Below are 27874 nucleotides of genomic sequence, written 5' to 3'. Positions count from 1 at the left end.
TTTGTTCTAGTATGCCTTACAGAGAATCATATACTGCTTCCTCACATACCTGCTAACGCGTTTTCAGATTTCTCACTTGCACAACATAGTATCACATTCCCCATGTCTTATAATTCTGTACAGGAATTTGCCATAAGTGGTTTTCTTTCTTTTGCAGTTGTGATTGAATAATGGCACTCTAAGCATCTTGCAGAGATCTGTGTTTTGCCACTGCTTTCTTTTTCTTTTTCCTTTTCTTTTTCCTTTTCTTCTTCCTTTTCTTCTTCTTTTTCTTTTTCTTTTTCTTCTTTCTTTTTTTTTTTTTCATGGGGCACAGTAATTCCCTTTACCTATATAGCTCAATAATTAGGACCCTTATTCATATATGTAAATGCTACTAGAAATATACCCTAGTGGTTCCTTTACTGCAAGACAGGGCTCACAAATATAGCTGATTTCAACCTTTGTAGTTCTATTAGAAAAAGACAATCTGGTTTGTGAGAAAAGATCTGGGTTCTTTATAAGTCCATGCTGTTTATCACTTTTGGTACTATTGCCCTGTATTCAGGTGTTTTTTTTTTTTTCTTTCTCAATATTTGTTTCATTATTTTAACAAGCAACACAATTATAGTTCTGGGCTTTGATCCTAAAATGAGCTCAGCAGGAGCTTTACAAGTGACAAAATTAAGTTAATTTCATGCCCTTTTCCATTTAGGGTCTTGTCCAACTAAAATGCAAGTCACTTGTTGACATAAAGAAGGGCCTGCATTCAGTGATACAGCACATCTCTCCTTTGACTTTCAAACGCTTTACCCTGGGTCTTACTTAAGGTTCAGACTTGGTCTATTTCCTCCTCAGTCTCCTTTCCCCTTAAAAATTCCAGGCAATGTTTCCTTTCTTAGTCTTGTCATTTCTATCATCTGGGTCTGCCCCAAAGGTCACCTCTACCCCAAGCTTTCCCTCTCCAGTATTACAGCATTTGTTTTTTGTCATCTCTAGAAATGTGGCCCTATCATTTGCAAAACTTCTTCCCCCATGTGTCTATATTCCTAGAAGTCACAAGCATCAGGAATCATGGTTTTGGGAAGGACTAAACTATGATTCTGTAATTCTATGATTCTAAACAATGAGTGGGGTGGTGGTATTCAGGCATCATTGGCTTAGGAAATAGAGCTGAAATTCCTCTTAGAACACTACAAATAAAATTCCACATAGTTTTCTACTTTCTCCATCTCAGTTGAAACCAAAAAATGAGAGCGATGTGAAGGGTGAGAAAAAAAAGGATGGAAAAAGGGGTTTAAGTTTTATAAATGTTTGCATTGGGCTTATGGAATAGGTAAGGGTCAGCCTGGTTCTTGTTTCATCTGTTATGATTTATATATCACTGTTGACAACAACAGAGGCCAGCTCCACATTATGGATTAACAGCTTGGCAGTGAAGGACAGAGTCATTTATTTACTTTTCATTACAGAGTTCATGGGTTTTGGACTCTCATATTGGACATGCTGGGAGATTTTTCAGTATTTTCCTAGCTTTACTTCTTAAGTAGACCTTGGAAGAACAAGCAGGCTTTGATTTGTGGAACATTTGATATTCCATTGTGAATTAGATATTGTATTTCCTTGGCACTTTGACAACTGACTTAAAGCAGAGTGGCTAAATAATTGAAAGAAATATGGAAAACATTTTAGGATATTAAAATCAGAATTAAATAAAAACAAATCTTGTTTTCAGTGAAAAAGAAAAGCAAAACAAATTGTTCACATCAATTGTACACATCAAGTCTTTAACTCAGAGCAATTGTTTATGGCTGAATCCCTTAAACCATAAAATCACTTACAATGAAAACATTGGTAGGCTCTCACATGGTAGATTTAGCAAGGTTCACTAGAATGTGAAGTTTTAAAAGTGAAACTTGCTTTTTCACTTGGTATTTTGATCTTTTTATTTCCTAGAACTGCTTGGTCATAATTTTTCTTCCTTTCATAACAAGTTTCTTAGGAATTTGTTAGTGTGCTTTATTTGGGTGATGCTGGATGCCCAATCCTCACTCAGGCAATGTCAAAAGTGGTAGCAGCATTTGGGGCAACATATCGTGACAACAGATTACATCATGAGAGTTTCTTGTTTCTTACATTTACACAAGGAGAAAGAAGGAATTTTCTATATATTTTTTACCTTCATATTTTCAGGCTTGTTTTTATAAATTTCTTTTTGCTTTAGCATAGATCTGAATTGGGTTTTAGGAAAAGGCGGATTTTTTTTTTTTTTTTTTTTTTTAATATAACAAAGCTTTTGGTTATGAATGCTTGCAAATGACAAGTAGGATTTCTAGGAGCGTTCTTGGCAGAGGGAAGGACTATAAATGTTCACATAAACATTCCTGCAATCCAAGATGAAACTGTAAGACCACCAAAGCCTGGCAAAAGAAGGTGAAATGAAAAAAACTGTTCCTTTTTCCTTGCAACTGCCATTATTCATAATATTAAACAAGAAATTTGACAGATGTAAATATTTAGATTGGAACCCAGAGAGAATATGCAATATTATCAAAATGGATTCTACTATACTTTTAAAAGTTTCCAATGCCTCTATTAAAAGAGCTAGAGGCAGAGTCATTCTAATGGAAAACATTATATTTTACATTTATAGGAGACACTTGAAACCAAAGTTTAAAACCACAAATTACTTTTTATGCATCATTTTAGCATTGGGTTTTGATGTGTCCAGATTTGAAGAAATATCAGATATTCTGAACAGAACTTATTAGCTAGGAGGAAGGAGAGGTTGCAATGCAGACAGATTCACTACACTGAAAGATCTCCATAGGAAAAGAAAATGCCATTATGAGGTATAAAATCACCAGATCTAGGCCAAATAATCAAAATATATAAAAGAGTAGGAATTGATTTTTCCTTAAATTAGAGGTTGCTAGATTTCTTGCTTAGAATAACTTCAAAATTATAAGTGGAAGAAAAAGATCATTCTGGAAGTTAATCTTATTTGGAAGTTATCTTATTTGAGTCATAGTCTTATCTTTAGTTAGGAACATCTCTTAACAGGAGACAATATAGCAGGAGATTTACTGATGTAATTAGTATTTAGAGCAACTAGATTTTATCCTAATAATGAGTCAAGTTTCAAGACCATCTACACTGCTGCATTGTGATGTTTGAGAATGAGGCAAATATCATGACCCTATTCCTTTCTGCAGTGAGGAATGAGGTAGTACTGAGCATTTCAAAATGGTAAATGTTAAGAAACATAACAGAGAAGACATATTTATATTGTTTATATACCATATACAAAATGCTCCTCTGCTTTTGAAGTAGTCTTATCTAAAAATATTTTAAACAGAAATCTCTAATAGGTGATGTTTCTGAAGGTCCTGTCCTCACTCAAACGTGACAACAGAAAATGTCAGTCATGCTGAATTCTTTGTTTTCCAGAGCAGTATATCTGGTATTTGCCATTCCTGGGCTGTCACGGACATTTCCTTCCTAGCAGAATTCATCTGCAACAGGGCCAGTATCTAAGAGGTTTATTAATAAAAGATTATACCACCACCATATTCTCTTTGAGTTCATATAAATAATTTAGGCATAAAGAAATTCCCTGATCCTTTTTACAGACTTGAAAAAAATAGATAGTGCAATGTCAAAGAGGATTGTGTCAAATCAATCTCTTCTTACATTCTCTTATTAAAGACATATGATGAGTTACTGAAATAGAGTGAAAAAGATTGCCAGAACAATAAAATGCAGGACAAAGTGAAAAGAAACAAAAAAGATAACACAGAGGCAAAAGAAGGTAGTTGCATTGATACTAAGCTGATCAGAAGATAAATACATTTTATGAAATGTTTCAAAATCTTTCTGGTATTGTGCATTGAAATAGAATTAAATCAAATCACTCACGGAAAGAGTGCACTAAAACACAGAAAGAGCACTACTCATCAGCTCAGCACTCACATGAGGCCGGAAAGCTTCTTTCACACTGGTAATTCATAGCAGGGTCTTGGGCAGGTCTGTGCCTATTCAGGAGATTGGGTGTTTATTTGTTTTTTGCAGTTCTTGGTTTTGAATTTGAAAACATTTGAAAACTTCCCTAATGAACGAAACTCAAGAAACCTATTTAGAGAAAAGGTTCAGAACTGAGTTCTATTGCTATAATTTTATCAGTTTCAAATGAACAAGTCTGATTTGTACCAGCCAAGTCAGAGAGAGAAACTTTATATATTATTGGAGACGACTATTTCCTCTCTTTGTTCATCATCTTCCTGTCACTTTGGAAATGATCTAAATTAAAACTTCAAGCAATCTCATTTCCAATTTCTTAACTCCTCTCTCATTGAGTGGAAGAATTTTGAAGAACAGCAGGACTGGCCTATAGCTTTTAAAAGAGATTTCTGAAATTCCAAGTTCCCAGCATATTTTCTGTTCTTGTAAAACAACCGCCACTTGTATTAATGGTCTCAGCTCACATACCTGATTAAAGCCTCCAAGTAACTACAATTGTATGTCTTAGTTACCCTGGCTCAGTCACATTTGATGAAGTTACAAGTCAGTTCACCATGAAGGACATTCTTGGCAATTATAATTACATACAAATTTGCAAAGGCAATCAGGAGAAGTTTGTATCTCTATAGAGGTGCAAAGCTGGAGTAAGGTCCAAGCGTCAGAATCAATCAAAGTCATACTCCACAAAAGTAATGAGCAATGTTTTTGTGTACTATTCCTGCATCTATAAAAAGGTCCAGGAAAAAGTAACATCATACCATCACACTGACTGACTGTTAAATCTATTCCACTGCCAAGTAAAGATGGATTAAACACCTAAGACGACAGTACACCTTCAGACCACTTGAAACAAGGGTTTTAAGATCTTTTTAGTCTCAACCATTTTTAACTTCCACTTATTCTCTTGTTACTTTTAAAGAGGAATAGCAACAGAGATGAACAAATTAAATATCAATTATTTAACATGGAATAATTTTTTAAATTTACATGAAAAATGATTACAGTAAATATCACATGTTCAAACAACAACAAACACAAAGCATAAGGTCAATCCTCTATTGCTAACAGCATTCTAAGAAGCATAATAATTCACTATATTTACAGCTCAATTGCTTTGGGTGGAAAAAAAAAAAAAAGAAAAGAAGACCATTCATCAGAAAAACACCTTCTTCTATTTAACTTTTTCTCCTGAAATATTGTTGATGAGTCATCTCTTTTACATTTGCCTTTATAAACCACTCCCACTGTGTGCTTCACAACATCCTTTGTTTACTCTACTAGTGAATGCTATATTTACATTGATTACAATTTACGTTGATTACCAAAGCATAAAATTACTTCTGTGATGGAAATATCTTAACAAACATAGCAAACATGACTTCACTAATTTCAGGTAAGACAAAGCTGTCCTAAATTACTCTCAATCTGTAATTAGAAAAGTTGAAAATTGATACAAAAATAATAAGTCAACTGTTTTCCTAACTTCACAAAAAAGTTTCAGTCTCCCAAAAATACAGAACCTTTTGGACATTTACATTGTTCCAAAGTCTACAGTATGAGTACCTTTACCCTGGTTATAAAAATATATACAATGTTCATTTGGATCTTCAAAAGAATAACTGCTGTTTTTTTCTCATTCAAATGTTTACATAGTCATAAGTGACAGAAGTCTTAATAAAACACAGATTCTTCATGAGATTAACAATTTAATATTAAATTCCTCCTATTTTGTTTAAAATCATGAATGTATAAAAGTGTTATTTTTAACAAGGATACAAGGAACCAAGATATTGGACACTGGTAAGGCAGCTTAAAAAAGAAGATCTTGGTTCACTGCTCCACTAGAAAGCAGATCAGCCAGGGTCACTCTGCTAAATAATTCCACTACCATAATGGATAGCTTGAGAAAGCAGTAAACGACAAGTTAGAGCATTTCCAATAGTGTGACTATTCTGTAAGGGTATAAGTGGTCTAAAATACACTCAAAATTTTCTAAAGGGCAGAAAATATAATGTGCTAAAGCACTATCCCTTCATCATCCAGCTGCATGTCAATGTCTTTTTCTGCTTTCTGGTCTCACCTGTATGTTTTTACTTCTGTGTCTCCTACCTGTCTGCCTTTCAGTTCATTTCTCCAGTAGGGAATTATAATTTAAATAAGAGTACATATGAATCCTCTTCTAGGGAAAAAGAAAAAAAAAAAAAGAAAAAAAAAAGAAAAAAAAAAGAGCTATCAAGATTTTTACAAAGCCTCAGGCACTATGGAAAAGCTAGAATACAAGGCTAGAAAATGCCTCAGGCTTATGGCAAAGGGCAGCATATGAAAATGTAGACATGTGTTATTGAAACTGAAGAGCAGAGGCTTTCCTAGGACTCAGAGGACTGCACTTAGGACAGTTAGTTCCTCCATGCTGCAGGCAGACTTAGAAGTTAGTTTGTCACCTGAGAGCTCACAGTGAGAAATGCCACTTTTAATAAATACGGTAGATTCTTACAACAGGCTGATTCTATGGTGCAACTGAAAATTGTAGTTGTGTTCGTAGTTAAAGATCACTTCCCTGTTTATCACGAAAAACTTGATGATATAAAACCTTTTGGAAGCCCATTCTCACGCATCCTCAGGAATTGAAACATTGTAAAGGCTCTTGCTGCTGTCACACAGAGCAGAGCTCAGCACTGCCTTTCCGCTCCCTGTGAGGAGCTGCAGCTGCCATGAGGCCTCCATCAGCTCCTCTGCTCTGCATAGAACCAGCCAAGGGACCTCGGCCTGTCCTCATACATCTTGCCCTCCAGGCTCTTCCCCATCTTCACAGCCCTCCTTTGGATGCTCTCTAGTAGTTTTATGTCCTTCCTATATTGCAGCACCCAAAGCTGCACACAGTGCTCAACTGCACAAAGTAGAGCAGGACAGTCCCTTCCCATGCCTGGCTGGCAGTGCTGGGCCTGATGCACCCCATCGTATGGCTGGCCCTCTGGGCTGCCAGAGCACGCTGCTGACTCAGATTCAGCTGGCCATCACCCAGAACCCTCAAATCCCTTTCCAAATGGATGTTCTTTTGCCTGTTTCCAGGTGCAGAATTTGGCACTTGCTTTTTTAAAGCTTCAGGCAGGTTGGCAATTGCTCAGCCCTCTAATTTGTCAAGATTTCTCCGCAAGTCCTCTTTGACCAATTCAACATCTCCTTTCAATTTAGTGTCATCCACAAACTTAATTAGTATGCCTTCAAGTCCTGGATTCAAGTCATAGATGAAAACACTGAATAGAACGGGTCCTAAAATGAAGCAGCATGGAACCCCACCAGTGACTGTCCACCAGCCTGATGTAATCACATTTACTACAACCCTTCGAGCCTGATACATATGTCAACTGTTCAGCTATCACTTTGTGTTTTTTTTCTATCTGCATGCCAAACATCTTGTCCAGAAGGATACTGTGCGAAGCAGTATTGAAAGCTTTGCTGAAATTCAAAGAAATTACATCAGTTGGCTGCCCTTGGTCAGCTAGATAGATGTGCTGGTTTCACACGGGATAGAGTTGTTTTTCTTCACAGTGCGTGGTACGATGCTATGTTTCAGCTTTAGGAGAAGAACAATGTTGACAACATAGCAATGTTTTAGTTGTTGCTGAGCAATGCTGTACAGAACAAAGGACATTTCAGCTTCTCTTATTGTCCTGGCAGCAAGAGGCTGGGAGGAAAGACAACTAGCTGAACTGACCTAAACTGGCCAAAGGGATATTTTACACCGTATGACACCATGTGAATAACATAAAACTCTGGAGAGTTGGTCAGGGGTCAGCCATTCTTGAGGGGCTGGCTGGAAACAGATTAGTGGATTATGAGTTTCTCTCTTTCTAATACTCTCATTCCCTTATCCCACTGGAAAGAAGTGAGAGGAGTGAGCAATTGGCTGTGTGGTGCTGATCTGCCTGCTGGCAATTATGCTTGCTAAATAGGACTTTCCCCTCATAAACTCATGTAGGCTATGACCAATAACTGCATTGCTTTTCATGTATTGTTTGATATAGCCTATAATCTTTAATTTTACCAGATACCAAAGTGACAAGGGATAGGCCTGTAATTAGGCCTGGGATTCTTTCTTGCCCTTCTTGAAAACTGGGATGTTTGCCAGCTTCCAATTGACAGGGGTACTCTACAAATTCCCAAGACTATGGCAAAATAATTAAGAGAGATCTTGCAATGACATCTTTGAGTGCCCTGGGGCCCATCAGACCCCACAGACTTGTATGCTGGAGTTGCAAGTCCCACACAAGTTCAGTTGTATGGGAGTTTTATCATTACCATCGCCCTCCAACACAGGGCTCTAAGAACCATCATTGGTGTTGAAGAAAAACACAAAAAGAAGGCATTAAAAGTCTCTGCTTTGTCTGTGTCCCTACTTGTGAGGGTGACTGTCCTCATCAAGTAATGGACATGGTTTAGTACCAGATCTGGAGGATGGTGGCCCTGCCTGTGGCATGGGGGTTGGGGCTTGATGATTCTTGGGGTCCCTTCCAACCCAAGACTTTCTATGATTCTATAAGAACCTTCTCTATCTATTTTCTGAAGAATAAAATAATTATGATTAAATTGTGTATTTAATTGGTTATGTCCAGTTAGAATACTGAGCTGATATATCTTTTCCAATAAACTCTCATGAAATAGGAAGAATATGTTCAGTAATAATTTTTAGTAGCAGTAATTATACTTCATTTGAAAAACAGAGACAAATACAAAAACAAGGCGAATAAGACTAGGCAAATATTACGTTTCCTTTGAAAACGATCTAAATTTTTAACCTCTTTTTCAGATCCTTTGAATTTCTTGTCTCCAAGTATGACAAATACTTGGATGTAGCTAACCTGCCAAGTACCCTTTAGTAGTCAGTACAAACAGGTGGGTCCTCCAAGGGATAATTTAGGATGCTATTTTAAAAATTTTGAATCACTTCTGGAGGAGATTCTCAATCTCAGTTCCCTGATGGTAAGGATCAAGTGAGAATACTGCTTTTTCTGGACAAAATTATACTTTGCTGGTACTCCTCATGTTCATCCCTGGCTACCAGGCATTTCTCAAATCCCAGCACCACTGCTGAGTTGCAGTAAAGGCTGACAGTTCTGGTATGAAACAAACTTCAACAAGAACTTCCACAGCATTTGAAAATTAAAGGTTCTAAGGTAACTGTTTCAGCAGCTTTTTTGGAGCTTCCTGGGAAATAACCCATGAAACTATATAAAATTTATATTACTGAACAACTGAAAACAAAAATAGAGATCTGTTTTAATTTGAAGTCCCTCAAGTAAAGTAATTCATAATGTACTACCAGTTGTGTAAAGGCTCAAACCCTAAAATTATTGAGTTTCTTTTCTATAAAAACAACCTTGAAGTTGTATGTTCTTGCTGTGGAAGGGAAGAAAATGTGTCATAATTTGAAAAGAGAAGCATGGAGAATACAAAGAAAGAGAAAAATAGAGAAGAAACAAAACACAAAGAAGGAAAGAGAGAAGAAATGAAATAAATAGGCCCAAAATTAACTGTTCTATTTGATAGCGTATTTTAGTCTTCTAAATGTCATAAACTAAGGGAGCCAAACAACAAGGCAAAAATACATTAGCATAAATGAGTATTGAATGAGACGTCCCTCAGGCTCTGGCAAGTTGCCAGTGCAATTTCCTATTGGTCCTAGACTATGCCTCTTATTAAAAATAATAATAATAATAATAATAATAAACCACAAATATTACAAGAGAGGGAAACACCATGTCATTTTAACATTTCATTTCATAATGGGGTGAAAAGCAAAATGGCAGCATGGAGAAATCTCTAGAAATGCAAGGAAGCAGAGCAAGTAGTGATCTGCTGCAGTAATTAAACTGAATATGAGAGATGTAAAACTTATACTCAGAAGCACTGTCTCAGATAAAATTTTGCATTGATCTAACAGAAAAGAAAGTCTATTTTCTTTTAGATTTCTGTGAAAATAAAACAGAAATTTTAAGTAATAACATTGAATAAATACCTACACCTATTCTGTCTTCTATCAAACTCCGAGGTTCTTACAATGACAAAACTCTATTGATACAGCATATTGTGAAAACACATTTTACAAGTATGATCTGTATAGAGGAATTCCCAGAATTCCCTGTAAATCAGTGTTGAACTGATCAGAAGATAGATGATAAAAAAAAAAAAGAAACTTGTCTTCTCCTTCCTAAATGTATGTAGCACACTTCTCCTCTTTATTTACAGATCCAGACAAGTGCATTTATGCACATCATTAAGATCATTAAAATATTGACTGATTTTCAGTAGTGTGCTTAAAGTGTACAAAAATAGAAGTAATTTGTATAAAATGTGTTTCTAATATACTCTGAATATAAATTAACCATATTAAGAAAAATAAGAAATATTATATATCGTTACCAGAAATTTTTTTGGATCTTTTCCAAATATTTACCAGAAAAATTGCTTCAACACACCATAAAAACTTTCTATACATTTTCCTAAGTGTTCCCATCCCCTCTAATATTTCTCTCCCAAATAAAGTAGAGCTCATGCTTAAGAAAATATCTTCCACATTTCCTCTTCTTGATACATCCAGTATGCATATCAATTTATTTATTTTTCTTTGCTATACATCACTTTACCATATATCACATTTTCTTACATATACATTAGACATAATCAAAATATTTCAAAACATACTTCTTCCACCATAGAAAACACAGGAAAAACTGCCATCAGTGGTTACCCAAGAGATCAACAAAAAAAAATAAATCACTGAGGTGGTCTTTTTCTAAAGTCAAAGTATTCTATACTTGTGGGAATACTTTGGTTTGATTTCTTTAAGACAAGAAATAGCTTAAACAGGGTGGTCCCATGAATAACTCTCTGTCTCACTTACTCTATGATAAACTCAAATAATAACATAATTATCCTAATGCGTATGTAACACAACTCCATCTGGGCTTGACTGATCCTAAAGGTGCATAGACCAGCAAGTTTTGAGAGCAGAACTGCCTTATCCTTCGTGAGTCTTTTTTATTTTATTTTATTTTTATTTATTTTTTTAAGTATCAAATAAAACAGCTATGCAGTTTCTTTGCAATCCTCAAGAAGCACTTCGCAGTTTTTACTGAAGAAGTTCTGGACACTAAACAAGAAGTTAGAAAAGCTTAAGAGAAGGAATACCAGAAGCATGAGAAAATGGAGAATAAGGAAGGAGGAAGCAGTGTGGAAGCACAGCTGACCCTGGGGAGAAAAAGTAATACTAAGATCTTAAGAAACAGTTGAGGAGAATGAAGAAGAGTGAGTAAAAACTAATACCAGTCAGCAAGTGTCTTTAATATCAGCTTCTTTGCAGTTTCCTGGACAAGTGAAGTAGAGACAAGAGGCCCAGACAGCTGTGAGGTGGCGCCTGGGTTCCCATGGGAATAACTCTGCAGGTACAGGCAAAAGGGAGGCCTCCAAGGGGCCACAAATTTCACAGCTAATTGTGAAAAAGTCAAGGGTCTTTTTTTTGTTTTGCTGTGCTTTTCATTTTATAATCCCTGGAGCTTTCAGAATAAAGCTTTAAGCATAATAAAACGCTTCCCACTAGAGTAGATTCTTCTGACCAGCAACAGAAGTCCTACCACACACTTTCTTTCCATTGCTGAGAAGTACACGCAAAAACTATTTGCATCTGCCGAGTCCTACAAAACATCCTTAAAAAATAACTAAGTCTTAAAGCCCACCCACTTTTACTAGGAGGTACCATCCATGGCTTTATCTGCTTTTGATCTCCTCTGAGCTCACACATTTACAGGCCATAAGAGCGGCCAAGAACAGCCATTCTTTTTCTGTCCTCCAGACACATGTAAGATATTTTGGCCAATAAAGGTCACGTGCAGCATTGTCAAATGCAGGCAGCTTCATAATCATTAAGCTTTCCTGGCTCATAGACTAAAGGACCGACATTTTGCTCAAGGTCAGCCTGATGATGAAAGCCACCTGAACCACATTATTCTCCAAACACCTGGGCTTCTGCAGTCACCACAGGAAAACAAAGCCTTTGGAAAATCCTTCTAGGCACCATACAAGCAATAGCAGTCACCCTCTGGAAGGTCTTCAAGCAGTCATTTAAGAATCATTCACCTCAGTCTCGTTGAATTTAAGACAAATCAAGACAGGGCTCCTAGATGGAGGTGTTTTTTCGAGTATGACATTAAAGTAGCTTGGGAAGAGTGCACTGGAAAACTGGTGGTTACAAAGCTATGCAAAGGAACCCTTGAACTCATTTTGACAGAGCAGAATCAGGCAGCACAGAGGAGAAGTGGGAAGTCCCACCCGGCCCTCCTGCCCCTGCCCCTTACTCTCTGTCCACTTCAAAATTCTAAGCATCAATACTGGTTCAAAACCAGTATTTCTGCTTTTGCTTTTTAAAAACATTTTCTAAAACCTGAAGGAATTTTTTAATGAATAGCTTTGCTCTTTGGATGAGACTTCATAAGCCAAGTGTTAGCCTGGAGTAAGTGTTTATAGTAGAGTTTCAAGTCCTTGAACACAAAGGTTTACATATAATGGAAAGGTTGATGAGTTCTTACTGTAGCTATATTAGCAGACAGTGCAATCATAAAAAGGTGTCATTTTAACAAGAGCAGTTATAATAGCACTGTAATGTAGTTATGAAAAAATGAACTTTACAAGGTGATTGTACAAAGTAACACAAATACCCATGCCAAAAAATCAAACAGGAGATCATAAAGAAAAGTATTTAGCACAGATTTTTTTCATAGGCGTTCCAATTTTGTCAGCTTTTACCAACAAGAAATCCACAAATAACAACTTCTAAATTTTCCATCAATTTTAATAACTGTTACAAAAAAGCCATGTTTTACTTGGAAGAAGATTATAAATGGTGTACAGCATCAATGGCAGTATGATGCTAAAGGAGGAGTTTTATATGTCATTTCAATTTCAGGATTTTATTATGCATGCCAGTTATAGCGTTATATCATAATATCCCTGTACCAATTAATTTAAAAGAGGACAAATTCTGATTCTGTATCAGGAATCCCACATATCCTTGCAAGGTATGGGGATCCTAGGGGAAATATGGGATTTTTGTTACAGGCTACACAAGAAAATCCTGTGTCAGAACAAAACAAAACAACAAAAAGCAAACAAACAAAAAAGACAGAACAAAATGTTTCCCATCTCTCTTGAGTCAGCAAAAAGCCAGAAGAAATAATTTTATACAAGGGAGTCGTGGTGAAGATGATCTCCCCAGACCAAGCCTGAAGGTGAGCCAGCAATCTTCAGATACATCAGCACAAGTCTTCTTTCCCATTCTCTTACTTCTCTTCTGGCTGGTCCCTTCAAATCTGCATCAGAGGACTCCCATCTAGCACAGACGGAAGTGTATTACACGGAGTGGGCTGCAGCTCTCCTTCTGAGTCCAGCTGCTGACTGATACATGCAGTCTGCACTGTGGCAGAGCAGCATATCACCCATCACATCCTACAAAGCCTCACTAAGACCACCGCTGCCATACAGCCCTGCCCAACTTTCAGATGTTCCCACAATACAATTCTGTAGAATTGTTACCTAAAAGTGGTCTTTCCAAAAAGAAAAAGAGTCACTGCAAGTCATGAAGCACTCCTTGAAGGGCAATGAATCTGTCAGCTCTAAATATAAGAAAAAGCCTCAGTCCCACAGACACTTACACACCTGCTTAAATTTAAATCTCTGAGTAGCCTCTTTGAGTGACAGAGAGCTTCAAACATAAAACTAAACAAAATCTGTAAGTATTTACAGGATCAAGAAATGAAGCAAAAAATGTTGCTGGTCTTCTTCCCCACTGACCAAAGAAATTAAAAGCAAGTCTTCCCAGTGTGTAAGACTTATTGTAAAAGAAGACTACAATGTGTGGATGTTTCAATACTGCAAGAAAAGCAATACAACGCAGAAAATATCTACCTGATTTTTCTTCACCATTATTTCAAATTCAGTGTTTTGTTTTGCTTTCAATTACTTTTTCTTGCTCTGTTTGTTTCCATAGAGGAACTCATAGCCTCTTTTTTGTAATGTTTGCAATAATGTTAAAAACTCTGAAATTGCAGCTGATTATTACTTCCAATGTTCATTTGAAAATCGTTTTCTGGGAAAAGAAAATATGGTATACCCTTGGCTGCTTAACTAACGTGCTCCAGTCAAGATTGACTCAGTAATCAAGTTTTCATCTCCACAAAACATATTGGGGTTCATTTATTTCTTCCACTGAGGTGATGCTTTTAAAAGTAGCTGCTGAGACCTACAGCCAGCAAGTGTGTACTACTGCTCTTGTGAGAAGGCACCTGTATCAGAGAATCTCCAGGGTGGTACAGCAACTAGTAATGGGGCTCCAAAACCTGCTAGTGTATTAGCAAGGATGGTAGAACAGAATGGGAGATTCCAATGTGTACTTTTAACTACCCCATTAAAAGTGTATACTTATGCACACTAATTATAAGGAAAGAAGCTTCTTTATATACAAGTATTTTAAGTAGCATGTAATATTTAATTTACTAGAAATAAATGCAAAGCTATTTTTAATATATAAACACATATATTTAATAGTCATGGTTCCAGTAGATATTTTAAATAACTATTTGGACAAATGCAATCTGTGCAAGGTGACAAGTCCAACAGCAGTTTTCCAATAATTCAGTAAAATGGAGTATTAGATGGTTGATAAATATCCTCTGTTGAAAACGTGCTACAGAAAAGCATATATTCTGTTCTGTCCATCATAAAGAAAATGTTTGGGTTTTTTAATATTTTACCTAGGAAGCTAACATTAAATGTTTGTGTTATTTCTGAAATATCAGATTAAAATTGTTCTTAAAATGGTTCTTCTTCATGATCTGGCTCATAGACCCTGAAGGAAGAGGCAGCAGCCGTTTCCCAAGACACAAAAGCTGGTGGATTTTTTAGAAAACAACCATGAATCTATTTGAGACCTTTCTCATTGCTGAAGCCTCTTTCAGCCTGCAACCATTAATTTCAGTTTTTTCTGTTCAGAATGCTGCATCAGCAGCTGACAGAACGTACGTTAAATATATAGTAACGTTTTACTGTCCCATTTCCAGATTTCAAAAAATTTGACATAAATTCAGTACTTGATCCTGAGACAGTCTCAGCTCCTTCAACTCTTAATTTTTAAAGAATCAGAAAACCAGTGAAATCTCATATCTCGCAGCACCTCATTGGCATGCTCAACCAAACTCAAACACTATCAATCAGCTCCTGTTATTGGATATTGATTTCCCTGCAAAATTAATTAATCCTCTTCAAAAAAGCAGGGTAATTTGATGTACTCACCTCACAGTGCACACGTTTCCCATTAAGAACCTCAGGAAGAAAGTACATATATTTAAGAAATGAGTTGTGTTTCTTTCTGAGTGTTTGTTCCATAAAATAAATTTTTTCCGTCCCATGAAATTGAAAAACTTTATGTCTAATATACACAATGGAAAAAATGCATTGACTTCAATGTGCATTACATCAGGCCCTCTGTACTTACTTCTAGCTGTTCCAGGCACAGCTTTCCCAGTGCCTAATGTGGAATCAGTCACTTGAAATCATTCAGGCTTTTATAACACTTCATTATGTATGATACAACTTCTTTCACAATAAATTCTTTCAAATGCAATTCTTGTTCAGAGACACAAGCTCATGATTAATTCATTATGTGTATGCAAGAACTGCACCCTTTTCTACAAAAGGTTAAAGGGGGATTTGCTGTAACTAACACCTGCAATTAAATCACCAATAATTTCTTGTAAAAATGTCAGGAAATGTGAGGAAAAATGCTTATATTGAACATTATGAAAAACATTCAAAAGTACAAATTTATGTCGTACACTTTAAATACTTATTACTATGAATCTTTGAGAGCATAACAAAGAAGAATAAATCAGAATTAAAACCAGAGAAGGAGGAGGAGTGCTATCACTCCAAGAAAAATAGTAAAATTCTGCAAGTAAATTGCTTTCTCATATGGCTCTATCTACACTGGACTCTACTTCAATCCACTTTTGGATAGGTTCCTTTGTGAAATAATTTTGAAAAAGATCCCATACATGTCAATAAATGAAATAGTGTTAGATCTGTGTAGTTTAAAGTATTTAAATGCTCCCATACTATCCAGATTTCAAGATGAAACTGGACTGTTATATAATCTCATCTGTCCCTCCCTAAATGTAATTTGTCAAAACTTAAATGTTGCTGCTTTCATTTTCTGCTTTCTACATTGGGTTTCAACAGATTGAAATTCAGTGTGGCTTTTTTTCTCCTCTAATCAGTTATTTTCTCTAACCAGTTATTAAGAAATTGAAGCTGTTGCACTGTTCCTCTTCAACATACCTCTAGCTTTTATCTTTTGCTAAATGGTAAACCTACCACTACTGCAGTCATTTAAATAGCTGTTTTTCAAAACTGTGGATAGTTTGTGGATAGTTCAGTTGTACACAGCTCTCAAGGGCAGAAAGGATCATGACAAACATCCATCACAGCCTATTGCATTTTATGGGACTGTTCTTCATCACGTCCTGCTTTAAATGGAGTGGTTGTGCTTGAATTAGTCCAAGGTTTTTAGGAAAAGCAAACAGCTGTATCAGTATAAAGCATACAGTTATACACTAGTATACGTATATACTAGTAAAAAATAGTTGGGAAGCCATACTAACCTATGGTTTTAGAGTAGTGGTTTTTAAAGTGATTTACTTTCAAGATAGTTTTATTTTATTTTATTTTTATTTTAACTTCATCTGCTGTATTTCAATTCTCCAAAAGCTCATTCTGAATAATATTATTAAAATGATTGTAATAGGTGTTAAAACAGTAATTTTATCCTGTCTTAAACAAAACAGCTTGTCAGAGAAGAAGATAGCAATTTAAATGCCACTGATGAAAAATTTCATTTTGTGATAAGTTCAATTCACTGTCATCCACCTGAGGGGATTCCAGTGTGATTAACTCCTTTTCAAGATTGCTAGGTAAAATGCTTCCTCCCTGGGCTATTCCCATTTTATTTTCCCATGTGCAATGAATTCACCAAAGTTCCACACCTGGCGTGGAGGAAACAGACATTATTTTTGAGAAAGTATCACTTTTCTATGGAAAACAATTCCTTTCGAGAGTTTTCCCATAGAAAGCAGAGATATGAACTTTGTTTAAACAGTGGTCAACTCAAAACATGGCAGATTTCTAGAGAAACTCCCAACACTCAGGTCATCACTGTTGTGTCCCGCTGGTCCTTGGCTGTTTGAAGGACACAACTCCTGACTGCTGGAGCAGCTATCCTTCCCTCTTGATCATCCTACCTTTAGTATATCCAGAATAAAAGCTTACATATTTGTTCATAATATATCAAACTAAAATTCAACTATTTTATCTAAGGATTTTTAGACTTGTTTTTTTTACATTTGGCAAAAGCAGACATCACTTTTTTTTTTTTTTTTTTTTTTTAAGCAAAACAGGAAGACATTACATTTTCTTGTCTTACAGTACATCCTTACAGGACAGTGCAAGTGTATGGGAACTGCTGAATCATGGCCTGAACCTCTGATTGACCACCTGAGGTGAGCAATGAGTCAGCCACTGGAGCACAGGTGAAAGCAATTCACCTGTGCTGCTGGAAGGGGTGGAGCCTGGCTTCACCTCTCCTTGACCCATTTAAGAGCTGACTACCAGTGGGAAAGGGTCTCTTCTAGAGATCTGCTCTGCTGGAGTTTCATAAGTGAGCCTAGGATATGGGTAAGTATCCTATCTTTTCTGCTTTGGTGTAATGGCTACCTAGCCAAGTTCTTTGCAGTTCTTTGCTATACTATAACATCTGTATATTCATTGATTGTACAGTAAGTGTAAACACTTCATGCAGAACAGCATGGAGTATCATAGAAACTTGCTAACACAAGCATATAAATGTTCAAAATGAATATTTAAAATGCTCAAAATGAAGCTGAGTTAATCATACATAAAGAGTTTCTGGTAATTTACCCATCTCAGGCGTGCATTTGTGCACTTACACAGAGACAAAATTACTTTTAGGATGACTACAATAGTTTTAAGCTTAAAGCAGACTGTGATTTGATTTTTGTTTGTGTACAAGATATCAGAGAATTACTGTTCTTTTTCTTGTCTCTAACTGAATGTAGGTGAGTTTTGATGGTTGCTTTAACAGGGTGCAGTCTTAAACTTTTAAATGTGGCAACAGCCTACTTTTCCATCTCTTTGCCTACACACAATGAAAGTTTATATTCTTTTCAAAATGTGAAGGATTCCTCCATCCTATTCTCCCTCAGCTCCCCTTACTCTTAAACACCAATATCATATTTTCTGCTTAGAAAGAGCTGATGGAACTAGGAAAAGCATTCATTTCAAATTCTCCACACTTTTTTACTTCTCTAAAGTTATAGCAATGGTTTATGATGTGACCGATTTCTCATTAGAACTGCAATAGTTAATTACTATGTACTGAAGAGAGGCCAAATCTGTAGGCAACCTCAAGATCTCTGCAGTAGAGGAGTACAGGCTCGTCTGTTGATGAATGGAGGGTGAGGATGATAAAGGGCTTAAAATTACTATTATATACTGAGTAAGACAAATCTGAATGCTCTACATCTGAAATTTAGTAAGAGTTTTTTAAAAATACAATCCAGCAATTATTTTGCTTGACTCCTGTGTTCCTCCACTATAAATTCTCTGTATATATTAACACTGCCCTCCTGGTAGGGACTTGAACCAGCTGTTAATGGTTTTGTTGCTGGGAAAATTAAAAAAAAAGATTGTGTCCTTGACGTGTCACTGGTATAAATAAATATTTTCAGAGATGGATATGAACCTAGATGCTATAATTTTTACTTGACAGATTAGGACAGCTGGGTTGAGAGCATCTGACAGCTAGATACAGTCTGATTTATAAGACTGAGTAGGGAAGCATGACAGACATATGTACTTATTAAAGATACATTTACAAAATGACCCAGTTTAATTTGACAACTCTGCTGGTTAAAGCCTCAGGAAGTCTGAAGATATTACTTTGTACATAACATCAAGGCTCTAAAGATTCAGTATAGCTTAAAAAAACAGAGGCAAATAGTTTCCCACATTGATAAAATATAAGTACATTCATGAATGCTGTAAAACTAGCAAATTTTTTAGCAGGATAAATTAAAGAAGCTGAGTGATTCCACAGATTTAGTGGATGTAAAATATATTTATGTATTATATATACAATATTGCATATTGTATATTATTTTATGTAATAGTAATAAACTATATGAATTTATTTGTATATTAAAGTATATATCAGGAAGTAATTTCATGGTAAATTCCTAACATCAGTATTTTTGCCATTTATGAAATTGACTGCTAGCTTGTACAAATTCGAGTTTTTATTTTCCCCTGGAAATTTATGAAAAAACTATAAATATGCTTCCACTACAAAAACAACATTCTAATCTGTCTTACTTTTGAAATTCCACTTTCCCAATATGGTCTCTCACAATTCATCTAAAATTTATGTGGAAGTCAACATTTCAGAGACTCATACAAATTGTCCTTTACTGCTTCTCTGACTCCCTAAAGATTACTTATTGAAAATATATTTTCAGTGTATCTCATTGATGTAACCAGCCTTCTCCTAGAGGAAATAACAGCACAATAACAGTACTTATTGTGTTCTTTGTACATGTTGTAGTTTTTTGTTCATGTTGAAGTAAATAGGAGGCACTACTTTCAAAGGGACTTACGTATTTTCCATATGTGTTATATGATGAGCTTCGTTGGATTCAACTGTGTTAAACCAGAAGATAGGAACTTCCTATTCATTTTCATGAAGGAGGTAAAGCTCTTAAGAATAAATGTCATCACAAAAGATGGTTAAGTGCTTGTGTTTTTGCTAAATTCTTACTAAGGCTTCGAGCACCTCTCCGAATTTAAAGTTTCCTTGGGACAATAGAGAGGAGCATCAGGATTTAGGTTTGACTTTTTTTTTGGTAGCAACACTGAAGAAAAGATGTTCTGCAGAACATCTTCCCATCCCTGTCTTTCAGATGAAATTCATCTTTTTAGAAACTACAGGCATCACCTTTCTAGTGTAAATCAGTGCAGCAGAAAGACTTGCATATCTTCCATGCAGATAATATGGTAAATTTGTATAAATAATAATACATATATCCAGAAATCTTAGCAAACTTGAACAACTTTTTACTATATTATGTGATTACAACTGAAAAAAATGTTGTTTCTTCTTGCTATCATTTTCTGTCCTAGAAAAAGAAATATAAACTTATGTTTCCACCCTTTCCCTCTGGATTCAGGTTTTTTTTATTTACTTTTTCCAACTAGAATAAGTGGAAAATTTTCCTTACTGTATCTAATACAGCACTGCAAAGGAAGAAAGAAACTAAAGCAAAGAAGCAGGCCAGCTGGCAAGATAAAAAGCAAATAAAGTAAATTAAAAAATGTTACTGCATTATATTGCAAAAATGTTAGACAATGTTGAAGTAGCTGAATATAAACCACATATAATAATTGCTTTAAAGATAAAACTCAGCACTGTTACTTACCCATATAAATTGACAATCTCGTCTTAATTTTCTGTAGTCCAGCTCTTCTTCACTCATTCAAATTTCTTACTTGAAATGCTTATCATTCTTGTTTTACCCTAGGAAAATCCTTCACACTTTTGCTTCTCATCTTTCTTACTGACAACAAAGTAGGTACTATAAACTTAAAGAACTGTTGTGCACCAATAGACCATAAATAAACTAATAACTCTGATAAACAAGGAAAGAAAGCACTGCACAAGAAATCTGATCTATCAAACAAAGAAAAAATGGCAAGAAGTAAAGAAATGCAACGCCAACACTTTCTCTGAAATAAATGTTTTCTCCAAAGTGCAACATTAATTTGTAGACAGGAATTTGGAGAAGTCATTCTTAATGACTAGGTCCACTCATCCTGAGCAGGCTTCTGAAGAATTGCTTTAAAAACAAACAAAACCAAAAATGACAGACAAAATTAGATTTTTTTGCCATATATATATATATATATATGAACTCCTGGGCCCAGTGTGTTTACAATACATCAGAATGGCTCCAGTGCATACTAAGGTGATAATAAAGATGCTTATTGTATTTGAAAACATTATTTTCCATGGGCAAAAATTAGCACACCATTTGTATTGTGTGAAAGGAAAAGACCGAATACTTTCCATGAAGTCTGTAGCCAGTAATGAGAAGAAAGAAGATCTTCAAGGAGGTGATTATAACACATAAAAAATGTCAGAAATAGAAAAGTTTAATCAGCTGAACAGACTTTCTAATGCATAGTTCATTAATGAAAGGCTTACTTTCTCTTGTAATAATAAGTTTATGTGAATTTAGATCTTTGACCTCAACTGATGAGAGTAAGATTCATAGTTACGAATGTAAAATACAGGAAAAAAAAAAACCAAACAACTTTGCAGCTCTTAAAATGAGCATTAAATATTCTTTATTCTGTTGTGTTATATCAAGGCTCGGACCCCATTTCAGTAGATCTGCTACACTTTAAATGCCAGCCTTTAATAGGAGGTTTTGTAATATGTTAAGAGGATACAAGCTGCAGCATGCAGTTAAGTCTTTTGAGTAACTACCCTTATCACTGATTTTCCCCAACTCGTTGCCCTTTGTGTTTTTGAGCCACCATAAAATGCTAGTAAGTTTTTTAGATACTATGTTGAAAGTCACTACTTTTAACTCAGCTAACTATTAGCAAAAATTTGATGCCAGATCCAGTCTATATATAGTGCTTGAAAAGAACATCCTCTTGTTTTCTTAATTTTGGATGAAACACAAAAATTAAGCTTTAAATGGAAATACATTTTCAAATTCAAGTGGAAAAGAAGCTTATGTCATTCTGTAATCACTTCTTAGTCTGTGTGCTATTATTCTTGTTGAAATAGATGGCGAGGATACAACACTAAGTTTCTGCACATGATTAACATTTTATTCTTCCTGTAACTTGCTATAAACCTCATATGAACTTGCGAGTTGGCAACAGCATGGTAAGAGTTAGGTGCCAAAATGTATGAGACATTTTTTCCAAACAGAATCACCTTCCTTGGATGTAGTTTCCTTCCCCTCTTTCTTCCTCTTTTCTACTTCTGACCCCCAGTATCTAGTTGAATGTTTCATCTGTACTAGGGACTTCAAGAATTCATCCTAGACTTAAAATACTCCTTTAAGAGATTTTCTTCAAACTTTCACCTCTAGCCTTGCTCTTTTTGCTGAGAAATACTGCAGAAAACATATCAGATATTGCAATCTTGTTAACCATGATGCAGACTGAAGTCCATAGGTTCTGGAAGTGTAGATGTGTCTGATAGTATCCAGGCATCTTCAGTCATGGCTCTATGTGACATTAGCAGGTAACTCTGGAGGTTCAATGTCCAAAGAATCAGTCTAGTTGACCTCCTGGTCTTGCAGGAAGCTTTTCAGCTCTCAAGATTGTGAACTGGAACAACATCTTTACTCAAACTTTGTGAACATACTCATTGGAACGTACCAAGGTCCTTACTATAGGCCATATTTTACACATCCATTGAGGGATTTTTAATACCTCAGACAAAGAGTCTGCCTTGTACAGGACTTGGAAATGAAAGCCTGAAGAGTTTTTCTAAAATAGTCAGCTTTTTTTATTTAAGATAACGTGATGAGATTTTTCCCACAGAGCTCTTTCAGACAGTAGTTAACCTAGATACAGGTAAAACAAAGAATGGGAGCTGAGCTTGTTAAAATTCCACAGGTCTGTTGCCAACATTGCCTCCTACTATACTATTTGGGGATCATCTCTGATTTATGATTAACAAAAACAAGCTTGTGCCTTCAGTTTTGTTTTTCAAGGCTTTTTTTTTATCTGTTAGGAGGAAGAAGCATGGTTTGGCCAAATCACTTCCTTGTTAACATGCTTTCATTCTTGTTCTGAACTCGTTCCCATTACATCCAGTAGGTGAAAAATTAATGCATGCACAGCAGCATGATATGAAATCTCTACAGCATACGGAAACAGCTAGACATTTCAATTCATTGCTGATAAATTTGTTTCTTTGAAAACATGGAATGTACTTCAAAAATATCAATGTGATGCCTCAGTGAACATCCCTTTATTGAAAACCAGGGCAACAGTATAATTCTGGTCACAAACAAATGGCCTGACAAAGTCCAAATACAGACAGTCAAGGCCCTGTTCCGCCTTCAGATTCACAAGACTGATTGCTGTGGAAGGCCCCCATACACCCCAGGGAATAATTGCCCTTTAATTTATAAAACCTTTAGGTCCATTTTATTCTGATGAAGAAAGCTCTCCCCTTTTCCTGCTACCAACCCAATTTGCCAGATTACATTTTGATCAGAAAAGAGAACAACTCTATCTGCGTTACTAGAAATGATGGGAAGAGGGAAACACTGAAAAATAAACTGACTTGCTCAAAGCTATTAGCAGTTGCAAAGAATACTGATTCTCAGACACTGAGTTCAATGTCATGCAGCTTTTCAAGCTGTTCTGTGAGTTGCTTGGTACTCTGGAGATTGTACACTGATAATACAGAAAGAAAGGGAAAAAATGCTGTGAATTAAAATAGAAGTTTCACCTCAGGTTGGTCTGTTTATTACCTGGACCAGGAAGTTGTCCTTGACAGACTCCAGGAATCTCCTGGATTGTCTGCCACCCACCAGGCCATTAATTTCTAATTCTACAAGCAAAACATGACAAGTGTTAACAGAAACTACATTTTCTGGAACTGTAATTGTAAACAAAAACAACACACCCCAAACCAATGTTTGTAAGAGTGGTAATGGTATTCTGTTTTCTCAATGCTATCTGTTAAAAAAAAGAAAGTAATACAAGTTTGGTCTTTAGCATGAAAACATTTTTAAGAATTATCCTTAAGAAAACTGGATGTGAATGAATAAGCGCGGAAAAAAATACAAAAACAAAAAGAATATCTGCTAAAAGGGATCTGGGCTACTAGATGGTTTCATGGCAGAATTATCTAGGTATTAGTTGCTCTATCACAAAATATGTTCCTGTTGCAACCACAAAATTTAACACATTAATAAAAACAACCAATCGATGTAACAACAGCAGTTGGCTATCTGTAAAGTTCAACGCTTAATCGTAATTAAGTCAGGAAAAGCTGACATGTCCAAGTATAAGAAATCATACAAAGACAATGTAGTAAGTAACCAGTCATTCTTAAATCATCAATTTGGCCAAGTCTGGCATTGACTTCAATTACTTCTCTTTAAGTTTTCTTGAAAAAAATGATTAATCCCTTTTCCATACAGCTTTTCCAGTTATCAAATTAAGATTTAAGCTAAATCCATGAGTGCAATGATAGTTTAATCACATTAAACCATATAAAATTTGCAATGAGGAAGAGTGTGCAGATAACCACTTAACTACGAAACAATATATTAATAAAACTAGTGCATTTTCCTTCTCGTGAAATATTATGCTGCTATCATAACAACTACTCTTGATTGGTAGGTGGGTATAAAGAAAACAGAAAATTTACAGCCTTGTATAGAATTTTTTTTCCTAGGGCACCAGGTGCTTTAAATGCCTCCAGAAGGATGCTCTAGGCAATGCCATGCTGTCTAACATGGCTTGGCATAGATTAGCTCAAAGCCTTTGTGTCTTTGCAGACTTTGATTAAGGGCCACTGTTAGAACTCCTATGGGTTTTTACTCGATCCAGTGTAGCATAGGGAGTGTTTTTTTTGTTTATCGGAGTTGCCAAAAAAATGCCAGTTAAGATAATTACATTTCAATTTAAATTGGTAATTTAATGGAAATTTTAAGCCATGATGTAGGGCAGGATACATACTTCCAGTCCGAACCCACAACAATAGGTGTTGTCTTTTGCAAATGATTTAACAGCTCAGAGCTATATTTTTGGCTCTCCATGAGAAAAGACAGTTTTAGGACTCCCCATAGTTTTACAGGATTTTCTTCAATCTGTTTTAAGTGTTGCCTTCATCTTTAAGAAGCAGAGCAACCAAAGGATCTGCATGTGTTTTTTGTTTCTTTTAATATAGCAGTATCACCTGTCTGCTATTACGTACTTCATTAACTGTCTTTATGAGTCATAATAAATGAAAAAAAAATCCTCTTAACTATACTTGCTCCTTTTGGGAGGACAAGTAGAGCTGTCTGCCACTTCTCTGTTGTTTTCACTATTTGTTTCAGAGCTGACACAGAAGCCTGGCAGTTGCAACATACTGTAAGGGGAATCAGTTTCCTTTGTTTGGAGTGTAGTGTGTACCGTCATTTACATAATAAAATCCTCACACAAATAACAGATGGTGAAGAGGCACTCATGTTGCCACATGTTGGAAGTATGATACAGTTCCTGGATAAACTTGTCTTACTTTTGCCTAGAGATGTCTTCCAGCTATTAAACCTCGCAGGTTAGTCAGCTGGTGAAAGGTTTTAAGATAGGCAAAAATCTGTCACCAGCATTTTCCTTTTTCCAGAAGAAGGAAAAAGCTGTATCCTGATAGAAATGCTCAATTAATTGAAATGTTTTACAGCACCATGAAAAACAGTCTCTCTATTTTATCATAGAATCATAGAATCCTTAGAGTTGGAAGGGACCTTTAAAGGTCATCCAGTTCATCTCCCTTTCAATGAACAGGGACATCTTCAGCTCAACCAGATTGCCCAGGGCCTTACCCAGCCTTGAAAGTCTCCGAGGATGGGGCATCAACCGTAACACTAGGTAACCTGTTGCAATGCCTCACCACCCTCACTGTAAAAGACTTTTTCCTTATATCCAACCTAAATCTACCTTCTTTAAGCTTAAAGCCATTTCCCTTTTTTCTATCACCATGGACCCTGCTACAGAGTCTTTCCCTTTCCTTTCTGTAGCTCCCCTTTAGATACTGAAAGGCCGTTATCAGGTCACCTCGGGTCCTTCTCTTCTTCAAGCTGAACAGCCCCAGTTCTCTCAGCCTGTGCTCATAGGAAGGGTATTCCATGCTTTGGATCATTTTGTGGCCCCCCTCTGGATGCACAAGTCTATGTCTCTTCTGTACCTAGGACTCTAAGTCTGGATGCAGTACTCCAGGTAAGGCTTCTCCAGCAAAGAGTAGAGGTGCAGGATCACCTCCCTCACCCTGCTAAAATGGTTCACTGTAGAAGACAGCAAACCGCTCTGAGTCTAAGCTGTTTTCTCTCTTTCTGAATTCTTTTTTGAGCAGAAGTTGGAGATAGAGCAGTGCTAATGTTGTATATTAGTAACATCAGTTCTTGGATACATTACCATTAATTCTATGTGCAAATTAAGTGCCAAAAAACAAACGTCTGTCACATGGATAAGAGCCTTACAGCCTGCGTACAGTGCAATGAAATAAGATCACACTACACTCCCTAATTAGAGCTAATGGATCTGTTTCTGATGCCACTTACACTGATTTCATGATCATATAATCCACATTGCCATTTCCAGTGGAGCTTCTCTTGAATATGAATCAGCACCCTGGATGAAAAAAAGGCATTTAAATGAGTAGCCAGTCAAATCTCCTTAGATGCACTATTTCTCTTCAGATGCACACTTTCATACTGCTTTCAAAGACAAACTGTGCTGCAGTTTCAATACAGGTGTTGGGATTGAGAGTACAGGCAAAATATGAGTCTGTTTCATCACTTCTGTTTTATCTGAAATACGGCATTTTGTACAGCTGTGCAAATAGAACAAACCTAGATCCTTTAGCATCTATAGAAAGAGCAAGAGGAAATATAATTTTATAACATAACTCTGTCCTCACCATGTGATGTATTGTTTTTTATGAACACTTTGAGTGGACTTATATCCAGCTCATTTACCTTCTCTTTGCTAGAAATTTAGCCTTCTAACTTCAGAAATCTAGTTTTCAGTTCAACAATATTTGCTTTTCCATATTTAACAACTCTACTGATTGGAAGGGCATCCTATATTTTATGAACACCAAGACAGTGAATCCTCCATCTGACTCTGTGATGGGCAAGCAAATTGAGAAGATTTGTGTTCTTACTTAGGAGCTCCCCATTTTGGGGATGGGACATGGGGCATGGGCTCGGAGACTAATCTCATCTGTGGATATGATGGTGTCCAGAAAGCACCTCGGCACATCCTGTCCTGTTTTCCTTTGGATACCAACATGCCTAACAGCTCTGAATCACTAACCCTGAAGTTGTTGCAGTGGCGTACACAAATCCCTTCTTGTCAAGAAAATCTCCTAATGCAGATTCCTGCTCCCCTCCCATTCTCTGGATTTAGAACTGCTGCTCAAAAATTGCTAGATCATAAACTTTTGTTTTGTGTCTGTCTTATTAACTGCTACAGACATAGAAAGTCTGTCTAACAGAGCTGTTAATTAATCATGTAACATATTTCAGGAAGTACTCCATAAGTAAAAAAACATATTAAAACAAAACAAAAGAAATAAAACCCACATCCCAAACCTAAACTGAGCCCCAAACTCAAAAATAAAGCCAGTACACTGTAATGATTTTGAGCTCACATACAGAATGTTAATCTGATGTGATGTTTTTTTCTCCTTAAATATTTGGTTAGCTCTGATTAACTTGTATTTGTGCCACACGAGGGCTGCCCATAAGGTAAGAGTATTTTGAATTAGTTACTACAGTTTTAAGAACTGCAGGCCTGATTACCAAAAAGCACGGAGCCCTGACAATTGGCAGTCCTTCTTCTTCTTTTAGAAGAATCCTTCCTCTTTTAGAAACTTCCACATTAATAGTAGCTTGTTACTTTCCAGATATCTGGGAAAAACACATGGCTGCTATATTTCAAAATCATCATGCCC

General features: G+C 36.1%; 1 long non-coding RNA gene across 2 annotated transcripts in view; it reads right to left on the bottom strand.

The window, feature by feature from the left end:
• The window catches only part of LOC104913987 (uncharacterized), a 517821-nt gene that overhangs the window by 57307 nt on the left and 432640 nt on the right, over window positions 1-27874 (bottom strand). The window contains exon 12 of one of the 2 annotated variants that reach the window (XR_014887694.1): window positions 143-26547. The exons of the other annotated variant lie outside the window; for it this stretch is intronic. This is a non-coding gene — a long non-coding RNA (uncharacterized LOC104913987). Of the gene's footprint in view, window positions 1-142; window positions 26548-27874 lie in introns of those variants that run through there. 2 annotated transcript variants of the gene reach the window in all.

Source organism: Meleagris gallopavo, chromosome 1 (genome assembly GCF_905368555.1).
Source record: "Meleagris gallopavo chromosome 1, MGAL_WU_HG_1.1, whole genome shotgun sequence".
In the NCBI taxonomy this organism is placed as follows: domain Eukaryota; kingdom Metazoa; phylum Chordata; class Aves; order Galliformes; family Phasianidae; genus Meleagris; species Meleagris gallopavo.
The sequence above is the reverse complement of the archived record's forward strand: the minus strand, read 5'-3'. Positions and strand labels throughout refer to the sequence as shown.